This window comes from Aquarana catesbeiana, linkage group LG05 (genome assembly GCF_042186555.1).
Source record: "Aquarana catesbeiana isolate 2022-GZ linkage group LG05, ASM4218655v1, whole genome shotgun sequence".
In the NCBI taxonomy this organism is placed as follows: domain Eukaryota; kingdom Metazoa; phylum Chordata; class Amphibia; order Anura; family Ranidae; genus Aquarana; species Aquarana catesbeiana.
The window spans coordinates 571881788-571896500 of NC_133328.1; the positions used below are offsets into that span (position 1 = coordinate 571881788).

Sequence of the window (14713 nt, forward strand, 5' to 3'; positions counted from 1 at the left end):
CTTTGTGTTCCCTTCATGTCTCCTATTTGTGTGATTTATACTGAAACTAATTGACCTGTGATCGCTGTTACCTAAATTGCCCCGTATTTCCACATCTGTTATCAGGTCTGTATTGTTGGTAATCAGTAGATCTAGTAATGTTTTATTTCTAGTTGGTGCGTCTACCATCTGACCCATAAAATTGTCCTGCAAGACACTAAGGAACTGGCGAGCCTTAAATGAATGCGCGGTTCCCTCCGCCCAGTCTATGTCTGGATAATTAAAATCCCCCATTATGATAACACTTCCCATCCTTGCTGCTAATCCAATTTGTGATAGGAGATCCGTCTCCACTTCCTCCCTCAGGTTAGGGGGCCTATAGCATACTCCCAGTATTATTTTCCCCTTAGCTTCATCCCTTTGGAGCTCTACCCATAAAGATTCCACCTCCTCCCTAGCCCCCTCAGTGATGTCATCTCTCACATTCACTTGTACATTATTCTTGATATATAGGCATACCCCTCCCCCTTTTTTACCCTCTCTATCCTTGCGGTATAGGGTATACCCTTGAATAATTGCCAGCCAATCATGAGAGCTGTTAAACCAGGTCTCTGAAATTCCCACAAAATCCAAATCCTCCTTGTACAACAGTATCTCTAGTTCACCCATCTTGTCCGCCAGGCTCCTGGCATTGGTGAACATGCCACATAGTTTAGACCGGTCGCATAATGTCCTCGTATTGGGTGTTTCAAGATTGCAACTTGGACTTGCTACTATACTCACCTTGTGTTTTTGTGCTTTGGTTAACCTACCACTAATGCCCCCAATACTACCCTCTGGAATATCTTCCGCGCTGGCTATCACTGTCTCTGGACCCTCCCCCCCATCGCCTAGTTTAAAAACCCCTCTAACTTTTTGGCCATCTTCATTCCCAGCAGATCTGCACCCTCCTCATTTAGGTGCAGTCCGTCCCTTCTATAGTACCGGTTACCGACTGAGAAGTCGGCCCAGTCCTCCAGGAACCCAAACCCCTCCTTACTACACCAGCTCTTCAGCCACTTGTTTACTTCCCTAATCTCCCTCTGCCTTTCTGGTGTGGCTCGATGTACCGGTAGTATTCCTGAGGACACTACCTTGGAGGTCCTTTTCCTCAATTTAGCTCCTAAGTCCCTAAAATCGTTCTTTAGGACACTCCATCTGCCTCTGACTTTGTCATTGGTGCCAACGTGCACCATGACAGCCGGGTCTTCCCCAGCCCCTCCCAGTAATCTGTCCATAAGATCCGTGATGTGCCGAACCCGAGCGCCCGGTAGACAACATACTGTTCGGCGCTTCAGGTCTTGGTTACAGATTGCCCTCTCTGTCCTTCTAAGAATTGAGTCCCCTACCACCAGAATCTGTCTTTCCTTTCCCTTTGCTGCCCCCCCACTCTCACTGGAGGAGATCTTCCCCTGGCAGCTAGGAGAGTCCCTCATCTCCAGCAGTGCTGGTCCCTGACTGGTTACACCAATGTCACTCAATGGAGCGTACTTATTGGGATGCTCCAGTCCTGGATCGGCCTCCCTGGCACTTCCCCCTCTACCCCTCCTGACTGTCACCCATCTACTCTTTGCTAGTGCCTGCACCTCTTTGTCTCCACCCGCCTCTGTGCTGGCCCCTGCCGGCACCTGCCGTGTACGTTCCTGGCTCACCTTTAGTATGGAGGGACTTCTCAGTGCTGACAGTTGCTTCCCCAGATTCAGAACCTGGGCTTCCAGGGAAACAATGTGCTTACATTTTGCACAGCAGTATTCGCCCTCGATCGGATGATCAAGGAACGCATACATGCGGCAAGATGTACAAAGAGTCGCCTCTCCACACCCGCCGGGCATCGTACCTATTAAATTTAGTGAGGATTTGGGGATTTTACCCTGTCAAAATTACCTAACAACTAGCTTCCTGGCACTAATACTCAAGACAATACACAGGTACACGACAAGACAATACACAGGTACACAATACACAAGTACTAACGATCCACACACACTACTCAGACAACACTCAGATACTCACACTACACAGGTACTATGACCCCTGTTATAACCTCCTGTTTTAAACTCTTGTTTTTAACTCCCACTTAATCCAGCTCCACTTACACCAAGCTCCACAGCTTCAAACTGAGCACGCTCAGACTGAGTCCTACAACAAGTTAAATAGGCACCTGTGAGCAATTAACCACACCCCTTAATTGATAGACTGATGAAACAAGAAAAAAAAAAAAAGCTATTTAAAAAGTGACAGCAAAAGGCAAATTAAAAACTAAAAGGAAAAGTCCCCAAAATGCAACCCAGCAAACACCACCAGACAGCAAACACACACCAACAGACAGCAAACACACACCAACAGACAGCAAACAAACACCAACAGACAGCAAACAAACACCAACAGACAGCAAGACTTGTATACTCTAACACTTGTTTTTAACTCCCACTTAATCCAGCTCCACTTACACCAAGCTCCACAGCTTCAAACTGAGCACACTCAGACTGAGTCCTACAACAAGTTAAATAGGCACCTGTGAGCAATTAACCACACCCCTTAATTGATAGACTGATGAAACAAGAAAAAAAAAAAAAAAAAAAAAGCTATTTAAAAAGTGACAGCAAAAGGCAAATTAAAAACTAAAAGGAAAAGTCCCCAAAATGCAACCCAGCAAACACCACCAGACAGCAAACACACACCAACAGACAGCAAACACACACCAACAGACAGCAAACAAACACCAACAGACAGCAAACAAACACCAACAGACAGCAAACAAACACCAACAGACAGCAAGACTTGTATAATCTAACACTTGTTTTTAACTCCCACTTAATCCAGCTCCACTTACACCAAGCTCCACAGCTTCAAACTGAGCACCTTTCTGCATGTTGCTTTCAGTTTTATTGGTTCGGGTTCCTCCTCTATATCAACATCATCCTCATCTGAAGAGGAGGGTGCAGTTGACACAGCTCCATCTGAGCTTTCATTCCCATTGAGTAGCTGGATAAGCGTTTTGAGCATACGAAAGTCCTGGACCTTAAAGCCTTTGTGATAATAGTAAGAGCTCCACGCTTAGGATATAACTACGGTTGCAGCCTCCCCTAATAGACTCCCACAAGGGGCTATAGTAAAAATGGTTAATGCAGATGGGGTGAGTGGCGCTACCTTAGGCCAAATGATGGTACCTCAATTTCTTAGTGTGTGACAATAAATGTGTATAGTGCAGCAACCAAGGGGTGCTAAACTGCACTGAGTAAACCCTCAAGTAGTTGTTTAACATAAACCCTACTATAATGTGACATAAAATGTGTGATTAAATATAACAAAACACAGTGGTGTAAGATAACATCTACCTTCACAAGTGGATAAATAAATTGGGGTAACTAATAGCCCCAAAGAGATAATGACTGCAAAGCAACACCAAATCCCACAGGTGAAAATATATATGATGGGGAAACCCAACTAAATAGTCCAACCACAGAACTGGTGATCAAAAATGGTAATGAACAAATTAAAATAAAATATGTGACTGTTCATCATATGTGCACATCAAAAAATAGTCCAATCAAATAAACCAGAAAAAATGCAATCAAAAAAATGCAGTGTTGCTGCGACAGGAAATTTAAAAAATGTAGTCTTTGGTTAATACAAATGTGTCAATCTTTTGAAGGGGGCAGAAACTGAGGCCCAATTTAAGTACCTCAGTCTCTATTGGGGACAAAGGCTAGGAGGATAAGTTCACTATATCTAATCCTGACTGCTCTGGATCTGTTTGCCCACAAACAGGTTTATCTTGCCCATGCATGTGTGTGTGCTATGGGTTTATGAGGGGTATGGATTGATCCCAAAGGGGCTGAACCTGGGTTAACAGTGGGTTTCGTTTGACCAATTTTGGGGGTAGCTCCAAGTTCTTTTTGTACATTTATATCACTCTGTCCCTCGCCAAATATTGATATCTGTGCATTGCCCGTCACCAAATCACCACGGATGTCTTCTGGTGCTCTCATCCTTTCTCCCTGTTGGGGTCCTGGGTGGGGTGCCTGAGATGAAACAATATGCTTTTTATTGGTGCCCCCTTGTGTGTCATACCCACTACCGTTACCATGCTTTGGTATGCGTCCTTTTCCTGAGGTTCCTTTGTGGATCTTGTTTTGTGATCTAGGAGGAAACAGAAGAAGAAACAGAAATATCAGAGTCAGATCTATGCATTGATGTCTCATAATAGGGGTTCTGTCGAGCAGGTCTGCTTCTTCTGTTAGAGAATCCCTTCTGCCATCTATATGCATAGTTGCCTGAAAAGGCTAGTTTATCGTTATAGAATTTTTGATCCTTTTTAAATACTACATTTTTATTGTATTTTTCTAGGTACTGTATTAAATCCTGTTCTTTCTTTTTAAACTCAGTATTGTGGGAAAATTGGTTTCCACTAGTATGTAGAAGTAGAAGCCAAATGGATCTATAACCTGTCAGGTCACCTGAGTCCAGGTGACAGATGCACCACGTTGGGGTTTGGAGTGCACTGCAAGGTAGTGGACACTACGGCTGACTGCTGCAGATGGAACACTGGGTGGTTCAGGAAGGCAGGTCCACTAGAGCAACAACACAGATCCCACTGGGAGCTAGTGCATAAGATTCCCCAGGGTGTGGAGTCTAAGAGCCAGCAGGTGTTCACCAGAGCTTCTAGTGGTGAGGACGGACTGCGCAGCAACTGGCTCCAGGTCACAGCCCCCAGGGTCTCCCAGCTCACGCTCACAGTAGGCTACAGGAGGACAGAGAGAAAGCAGCAGTCCAGGACAACAAGGGATAGTAAGGCAATAAGCCAAAGGTTAGGGCGACTAGCAGACAGAAATAGACAGAGAACATGCCAAAAGGTCAGGGTCACAAGCAAGCAGGAATAGTGAAGAACAAGCCAAAATCGGTAAACAGTATCAGACGTAGGACACAGAGCAATGAGTACACAGAAGCCAAATCACAATAATGATCAGCAAGGTTGGCTTGCAATGCACAGGTTAATATAATGTTCCTAATTAGAGGCTGGGGTGGAGCTATGCTGAGGGAAGATTATTTAAGCAGCCAGGTGAGAGTGGCTGGCCTCTAAAGGTGAACACATAGAGGAGAGGTAAGCTGACAGACAAACATTACTGCATAACCATGACATAACCAAAGAGCAACTAGTCCGCCTGGTATGAATACAGCACTTTCTTTTAAACCTTTCCTTTAGTAATCTGATATCCACTCAATTCTGGGATCAGGTACTACTCCTCTAAATCTATGTCATAACACCATGCATATTGTATGTATAAAATAACATCTCATACATACCCAATTCATAACACTATTGAATTTTTAATGTTGTTGTTTTCGGTTGTTGTCGGTTCGTGGAATGTGTTGAGATTGAGGTGCACTTGCACCCTACTTCTCAGTCTTTTTGGGGTATTTGTTCTTGACGGCCACTTCGAGGTAATGTCCCATATATTTATGTTTTTAATAATCCTAACATATATTCATAGACATTTAGGATTTGTGTTCTGTTTATCCCACTTTCTTATTGGCAAGTGTATATCTAGCAGGTACATTATATTGTGTCAATGGTAGTTTTCTCTATGCCCCATGTTTCTGGTTTATTTATTTATAGTGCAATGGTCATAGCCATCCTAGTGGTTAATGAGGATGATTACCCTTACTGTCCTATTATACACGGAACACCTGTTCCTGCCTAGGCTTTTCTCTTTTTGTGTGTGGGTGAGGGGATGGAGGGGTTTGTGATTATTGTGGTGGGGGGTTTGGGTATGGGCCAACTGGATGTCTTATATCCGTGCCTTATACCTGAACTAACCTTACCATTTGCCACATATTATATATATACATATACTGCTATTGTCATGGGTATATAAAGGGTTCTATTCTTTGAACAATTTTGTTTGGTATTTCTAGACGATCATTGGCCTCTTTATATCAAGCTTTCTATATGGTCCCACGTCCATCAGACCAGGCTGGTGAATCTGGCTTCACCGCCATATCATTTTAGGGTGTGTCATCTCTGCTCCCTCCCGTTTGGTGAGCACTTATACCCATTGTATAATCTTCTATAAATGTGAATAAAATAATTGTTATTGGTATTATTAACGGTATCTTTTTATAACCTACACAATGTTATAAATGCATGCCGAGCTGCCTTGAAGAAGCAGATAAGAAGTCTGCGAAACGCGTCGGCTTTCCACATATACAAGCATCTGCCTTTATCCTGTGTATTGAGTATCAATTATGGTCAAATAGTTATGACCAAATGTTATTATTGATTAAATGTATTAAATGTATTGATCATTGGTCTACTTCTCTGTGACCAAATGTCATTATTGTAACCTTTTAACTTGTTAATCTTTGCAATAAATTTAATAATTTTATGAACACTTTTTGTGGTTGTGCTTACCCCAGTGACATCCTTAAAAAGCCCACCACCATATGAGGGAGTGGTGAGCTCTCAATTTTCTCTATATTCACCAGGGATGTGGATGTGTTAAACTGTCTCTATGAGATTTATTTAGAGACAGACTGAAGTTTAACATTTTGAATTTAAACTAAACTACCTGGTAAAGATGAGAGAATTTAATTTAGATTTCGGCATTCATTTTTTGTGCCAGGCTGCCCACACTACTGAACCTGTATAGTGATTTTCCTGATCCCTTACCAGTCATTTGGAATCTCACTCCTCACAAATGTCATGAAATGTTTTTTCTGATTAGGCTAACAAGGCTTGAGTTTATCTTTCATGTATATAGTAATCCATCAAAAAGGCAGTACTCCTCTTCAACTTGTTTTCTTCACAGCTGCACAACACCCCTAGGTGGATGGACGGTTCAGGTCATAAAAAAAGAGACTCACATTGTGTAAGGCCTCATGCAAACTAGACGCTAAAACTGTTGGAATAGATTGCTCATGTATTTTGTGCAACACCTATATCAGCCAGTAGATGGCAGTGTTTATAAATTTGTGGCTGCATCTATGGTTAAACGTTTTGTCTTTTCTCTGTATAATAAAAGTTCTTGTTTCCTGTTTGCAGTTAAGCAGCAGATAAAGCCCATGTGGACTGTGCACTTTGTTTTGTAGGACTATATACAGAATTTCTAACAGGTTATGGACCCAGGTATAGCCCAGACACCCACCCATCTACAGCAGATAAGTGCAAGATACATCAACAGAAACAAGACTGCAGAAGAATAAAAGAAAATGGCTAGTAACACAGCTGCAACATAGCTTTCATTTGCAAATCTGATAAACCAGAACTACCAGTCTTGGAAATTATTGCTGCTAATAAGAGAAGGCACATGGAAATGTATAAATTAAGTCAGACTAGAAAACCCTTCGGATGAGTGGATAGAGAAAGACCAAAAAGATCAGAGCACAATCTCTCTTAGCATAGAATAGGATCAAATCATACAAATATGTAAATGTGAAACTGCTAAAGAAATGTGTGAAGGATTACAAAGGTGCACTAGAGCAGTGGTCATCAACCCTGTCCTCATGGCCCACCAACAGGCCAGGTTTGCAAGATAACTGAAATACATCACAGGTGATATAATTTTCTGCTCAGTGATTGCAGTATTCTACTCTGCATCTCCCCCAAGGTAATACATAAAACCTGGCCTGTTAGTGGGCCCTGAGGACAGGGTTGATGACCATTGCACTAGAGAGCTAATTTCAGCAATAAACTATATTTGATTAGAAAGCTGATGAAAGGCCAGTATATGCAGGATTACATAAGGCATACCTTGGAAATGATTGAAAGCCTGAGAGATATAGGAGAAGAAATAAAAGGTTTTCATGTTGCAGCACTATTAATCAGTGAATCACCAGAAAGTTATAAAAGCTTGTCACAGCACTTGATGCAAGCCAGATGATGAACTGACATAGGAATGTGTTAAAGTGATTCTAAGCTTAGGTTCACATTGGAGCGATTTGTCATGCGATTTGAGAGATTAACTCGCATGGCAAGTCGCAGCCTTTTGGAGGCAATGACACTGTTCCAATTGGTGCGACACCGATTTTGCGTCGCCGCACCGATTTGCAAAAGTAGTTCCTGCACTACTTTTGCCGATTTCAGGTGCGACTTCAATAGACATCTGTGCATGAAGCCAGACAGATGTCTATCAAGTAGCACCTGAAATCGCCCTGACCTTGCTACTTTGAAATCCCACTACTTCAAGAGAAGTAGCGCGATTTCAAAGTAGCATCAATATGAACCAGGGCTTAAAGCTAAATTTTTTTATCTTAATGCATTCTAAACAGAAAACATCACCACAGCTAATGGGCAAATAATGGAATCAGAAGGAAATGGAGACAGTTTTCTTTACTGTCCTATTTCCCAGCGTGTCACCAGAAAGATACCTGTGAAAAATGTCCTGTATGTCCCTGCTCTTGAAACAAATATTTTGTCAGTGAAGAAGCTCACAAAACAAGTCAATGTAGTGACCTTGAAAGGTGACAGTTGTGCCATCCCAAAAGGGGTTATCTTACTTGCAAAGGCTCAATTTACAGATGAACTGTATCAGCTGAACTGAAATGAGGTGGTTAACCCCTTTACGCTGACCGTACGCAAATATGCGCCCCCACTGGACTGGGCTTTTTTTCTGTAGGGCCACATATTTGCGTATCTCCCTTTGTGCTGGGAGCACGCCACACAGCGCATTTCCAGCACAGAGACCGGGGTCTCACTGAGAGTCTCCTGGGCCTCGTTCTAATGATTGGGAGCTGGAACGTGCGATTCCAGGTCACCTGATCGCTGTGATAGCTTCTGATTGGCTATCACAGTAATAAGTCACTGTGAAGCCCATCCCTGTATTTTCTGTCACTGTGAATTGACGAGACAGATACATTGTATCTTTCTCTGTCCTTGCAGAGATAAAAAAAAAGTGTGTATAGAAAAAAAATAATAATAATTTATCCCTTTCATGACTAAGCCTATTTCTGACATTTGGTGTTTACAAGTTAAAATCTGTATTTTTTGCTAGAAAATTACTTAGAACCCCCAAACATTATGTATATTTTTTAGCAGAGAATCTAGAGAATAAAATGGCAATTGCTGCAATATTTTATGTCACACGGTATTTGTGCAACGGTCTTTTAAACGCAACTTTTTGGGGAAAAAGACACTTTCATGAATTTAAAAAAAACAAAATAGTAGTTAGCCCAATTTTTTTGTATAATGTGAAAGATGATGTTACGCCGAGTAAATAGATACTAAACATGTTACGCTTTATAATTGCGCACACTTGTGGAATGGCGACAAACTACGGTACCTAAAAATCTCCATAGGCGAAATTTTTAAAAAATAACGGTTACCAGGTTAGAGTTACAGAGGAGGTCTAGTGCTAGAATTATTGCTCTTGCTCTGACGATCGCTGCGATACCTTACATGTGTGATTTGAACACCGTTTATATATATGCGAGCGTGACTTCCGTATGCGTTTTCTTTGGTGCATGAGCTAGCGGGGACGGGGGAGCTTTAAAAAATGTATTTTATGATTTCATTTTTTTTTTTTTTTTTACATTGTGTATTTTTAAAAAAAAAAAATTTTGATCACTTTTATTGCTGTCACAAGGATTGTAAACATACCTTGTGACAGTAATAGGTGGTGACAGGTACTCTTTATGGAGGGATCAGGGGTCTAAAAGACCCCAAATCCCTCCTTTGCATTTCAAAGTATTTAGAACACTGAAAACAGCGATTCTGAATACTGTATATTTTTTAAAAACTGGCACCATTGGCAGCCGAGTAAACGTTGTGACGTCACTTCCATGTTTACATAGAGAAGACTGGAACAAAGCCATTTCTGACTTCGTGCCAGTCTGTCTCTAGCCGCCGGAAGTGGCAGATTGAGGATCGGGTCTCCCGGTGGGACGGAAGGCCGGTAAGAGCGGCGGAAAGCGGCGGGAGGGTGGATGTCCCCTCCCGCTCCCCCCCGGGATAACAACGAGCGGCTTTTAGCCATATCGGTTGTTATCCCTGGATAGACGATTGCCCGCTCTGCAGCTGCGGGCATCATCCCGGTATAACGCCCTAAAGCCGAGGCCGCATATCTGCGTACGCTCGGCGGGAAGGGGATAATAAATTTTTAGCTAGATCTCACTGCAAACCGTTCCTGCTGTACTGTTTCTAATATACTTCAGGCAGGCAGTTGATTCAGTTGGCTGCAGTGTATTTAGTATATATATATATATATATATATATATATATATATATATACATCCCGGCCTTGTGTGTATATATATATATATATATAGATATATATATATCTATATTTACACTGTATCCAGTTTAGCTAGATCTCACTGCAGACCGTTCCTACATATATATCCACTGCATTCTAGTCTAGCCAAGTCTATATCTGACTGCAGGTAGTTCCTGGTGTACATTTTCAAATACACTTTCAGGCAGGCAGGCAGGTGATTCAGTGATCTGCAGTACATAAAATATATATACAGTCTTCTACATATATATATCCACTGCATTCCAGTCTAGCCAAGCCTATATCTGACTGCAGGTGGTTCCTGGTGTACGTATTCAAATACACTTTCTGGCAGGCAGGCCAGGCAGGTTATTCAGTGATCTGCAGTGCATAAAATATATATACTGTCTCCTACATATATATCCACTGCATTCTAGTCTAGCCAAGTCTATATCTGACTGCAAATAGTTCCTGGTGTACATTTTCAAATATACTTTCAGGCAGGCGATTCAGTGATCTGCAGTACATAAAATATATATACAGTCTTCTACATATATATATCCACTGCATTCCAGTCTAGCCAAGCCTATATCTGACTGCAGGTGGTTCCTGGTGTACGTTTTTAAATACACTTTCAGGCAGGCAGGCAGGCCTGAAGGCAGGCCTTCAGTGATCTGCAGTGCATAAAATATATATACAGTCTTCTACATATATATATCCACTGCATTCCAGTCTAGCCAAGCCTATATCTGACTGCAGGTGGTTCCTGGTGTACGTATTCAAATACACTTTCAGGCAGGCAGGCCAGGCAGGTTATTCAGTGATCTGCAGTGCATAAAATATATATACTGTCTCCTACATATATATCCACTGCATTCTAGTCTAGCCAAGTCTATATCTGACTGCAAGTAGTTCCTGGTGTACATTTTCAAATACACTTTCAGGCAGGCAGGCAGGTGATTCAGTGATCTGCAGTACATAAAATATATATACAGTCTTCTACATATATATATCCACTGCATTCCAGTCTAGCCAAGCCTATATCTGACTGCAGGTGGTTCCTGGTGTACGTTTTTAAATACACTTTCAGGCAGGCAGGCAGGCCTGAAGGCAGGCCTTCAGTGATCTGCAGTGCATAAAATATATATACAGTCTCCTACATATATATATCCACTGCATTCTAGTCTAGCCAAGCCTATATCTGACTGCAGGCCATTGCTGGTGTACGTTTTCAAATACACTTTCAGGTAGGCAGCCAGGCAAGTGATTCAGTGATCTGCAGTGCATTAAATATATATACAGTCTCCAACATATATATATCCACTGCATTCTAGTCTAGCCAAGCCTATATCTGACTTCAGGTAGCTCCTGGTGTATGTTTTCAAATACACTTTCAGGCAGGCAGGCAGGTGATTCAGTGATCTGCAGTGCATGAAATATATATACAGTCTCCAACATATATATATCCACTGCATTCCAGCCTAGCCAAGCCTATATCTGACTGCAGACCATTGCTGGTGTAAATTTTCAAATACACTTTTAGGCAGGCAGGCAGGTGACTCAGTGATCTGCAATGCATAAAATATATTTACTGTCTCCTACATATATATCCACTGCATTCTAGTCTAGCCAAGCCTATACCTGACTATAGGCCATTCCTGGTGTACGTTTTCAACGACTCTTTCAGGCAGGCAGGCAGGCAGGCAGGCAGGCAGGCAGGTGATTCAGTGATAAAGTGCATAAAGATATATATACAGTCTCCTACATATATATCCACTGCATTCTAGTGTAGGCAAGCCTATACCTGACTACAAGCCATTCCTGGTGTACGTTTTCAACGACACTTTCAGGCAGGCAAGCAGGTGATTCAGTGATCTGCAGTGCATAAATATATAGAAATTAAGAAATAAGTGATTTAATATCTAGTGGATGTGGAATCCCTTGGTTAGTGAGAAATGTTGGTAAACTGATCTCCGGATTGAAGTGGAAAGCAGATGCCACTTTAGGTATGAATTGTTCAGATGGTGTTAATACAACTTTCTTGTGATAGAACAGCAAATGAGGCTCTTTTATTGAAAGTGCTTGCAGCTCGGACACTCTTTTTGCAGAAGTTATGGCCACTAAAAAGGTTAATTTGAGAGTTAGATCCCATACAGACACTGACTCCAAAGGAAAAAACGGTTCTTTCGATAAGGCCTCCAGAACTATTGTCAAGTCCCAGGTCGGGAAGGTTGGCTTTCTGGGTGGTCTTAGTTTCAAGCATGCTTTTTGAAATTGGATTATAAGAGGATTGAAGGCCCATTTGATTCCCATCATGTCTGATAAGGCAGATATTTGAACCTTTAGGGTGCTTGAACTTAAAGTGGAGTTCCACCCAAAAATGGAACTTCCACTTTTTGGATTCCTCCCCCCCTCCGGTGTCACATTCGACACCTTTCAGGGGGGAGGAGGGAGCAGATACCTGTCTAATACAGGTATTTGCTCCCACTTCCTGGCATAGATCACCGCGGTGATTGCGGTGACTTACGTCACTTCCGTTGCCTACCCCATCCTCCCCCGCTGTATTCTGTGAGACACAGAACACAGCAGGGACCTGAGAGGACGCGCAGCGCGACTCGCGCATGCGCAGTAGGGAACTAGGAAGTGAAGCCGCACGGCTTTACTTCCTTATTCCCTTAGCGAGGATGGCGTCGGCAGCAGCCGAGAGCCGAAGGACGGATCAGCTTCGGCTGCCGACACGCGGGCTCCCTGGACAGGTAAGTGTCCATATATTAAAAGTCAGCAGCTGCAGTATTTGTAGCTGCTGGCCTTTAATATTTTTTTTCAGCAAACCTCCGCTTTAACCCCCTCTCCAGGCCTAGTTGTAAAAATTCGAGAATTTGTGACACCTTTCTGGTGCTGGATGTAGGAACTGGCCCTGTGAGAGTAGGTCTGGAGTAACCGGAAGGAGTAATGGATCCTCTGTACTCAGTTGTAGGATGGTTGAGAATCATAGCCTCCTCGGCCAAAACGGTATTACCACAATCACCGTGGATGTTGAGTACCTTAGCCTGGCTAGGAACCTGGCTATTAAGGGGATTGGAGGGAGTATGTAACCTAAACGGAACCTTCACTGATGATGGAGACAGTCGACCCCTAGTGCTGTTGGATAGGCAACTCTCACCGGGAACTTGGCACTTGTTGTTCATTGGAGTTGCTGCCAAGTCGATATCAGGAATTCCCCTTTTGTGTGTTAGAAGGGAAAAGGCTTGTTAACTTAGTGACCATTCGTTGTTCGAGATGAACGTTCGGCTTAGATTGTCTGCCAGCTGGTTCTGCACTGCCGGGACATACACCACTTTCAGGTCTTCCAAATGAATCTGAGCCCAGTCGAGGATAGGACATACCTCCCGCATGAGGGCACTGCTCCGGGTGCCCCCTTGCCTCTGGATGTAGTTCACTGCCACCGTATTGTCCAGGCGTACTAATATACTCCTTCCTGTGAGTGATGGCCTGAATGCTAGGAGAGCCTGAAAGGCGGCCCTAAGTTCTAGAATTATTCTATACTACGCCCAGGGGGCGAAAAAAAACGGCCTTGTACTGCTTGATCCTGGTAATGTGGTCCCCAACCTTGTAGGCTGGCGTCCGACATGACTATTTCCGGCTGAGGGGGCACAATGTGTCGATGACGCTTTAGATTGCTGGTTCGCGTCCACCACCATGCAGACTGTTTCACCGATTGGTTGATGAAAATTCATTGACTCATTGATGTTCCATCCCATTGTTTCAGGAATGATATCTGGAATGTCCTCGTATGCCACTGGGACCACCGGACCATTGGAAAGGTGGCAGACATGGATCCCAATATGCTGAGACATGTTCTGGCGGATAGGTGTGTTGCTTCCATTAGTCTTTTTATTTTCTCGACCAAATGTCCTATTTTTTCCTGAGGGAGACTCACCGTGTTGGCATTGGTGTCGAGTTCTGCTCCCAAAAAGATCATTGATTGGGTTGGCTCCAGACTGCTTTTTTTCCAATTTATTATCCACCCAAATTGATGTAATATGGATATTAGTACTTCCCGATGTTGGAGAAGTAACTGTTGGCTGTTGGCCAAGAGTAAGATATCGTCGAGATAGTGGTGGACTCTTAGTCCCTTCTCTCTCAGGTATGCTATGATTGGAAGCAGGATTTTTGTGAATGTTCTGGGTGCTGTGGATATCCCAAACGGGAGAGTCCGGAATTGAAAATGTCATTGCCCGATTGCAAACCGAAGGTATTTTTGAAAACGTGTATGTATAGGAACATGGAGATAGGCGTTGCATAAATCTATTGATAGCATCCAATCTCTTGTATTTATTGCCAGCAGTATAAATTGAAGACTCTCCATTTTGAAAGACTCTACCAGTATCATTCTGTTGAAGTTCATCAGGTCTAGAACCGGACGCAGGCCCCCTGTTTTTTTCTTGACAAGAAAAAGGGGAAAATAAAAGCCTTTGCCTTTG

The 14713-nt window shown here is 42.9% G+C and overlaps 1 long non-coding RNA gene across 2 annotated transcripts in view; it reads right to left on the reverse strand.

Annotated features, from left to right (window-relative positions):
- Positions 1-2710: 2710 nt before the first annotated feature.
- LOC141145385 (uncharacterized) overlaps positions 2711-14713 on the reverse strand; it is a 132494-nt gene continuing 120491 nt past the window's right edge. For both annotated transcript variants that reach the window (XR_012244549.1, XR_012244550.1), the window contains exon 3: positions 2711-4161. This is a non-coding gene — a long non-coding RNA (uncharacterized lncRNA). The remainder of the gene's footprint in view (positions 4162-14713) is intronic.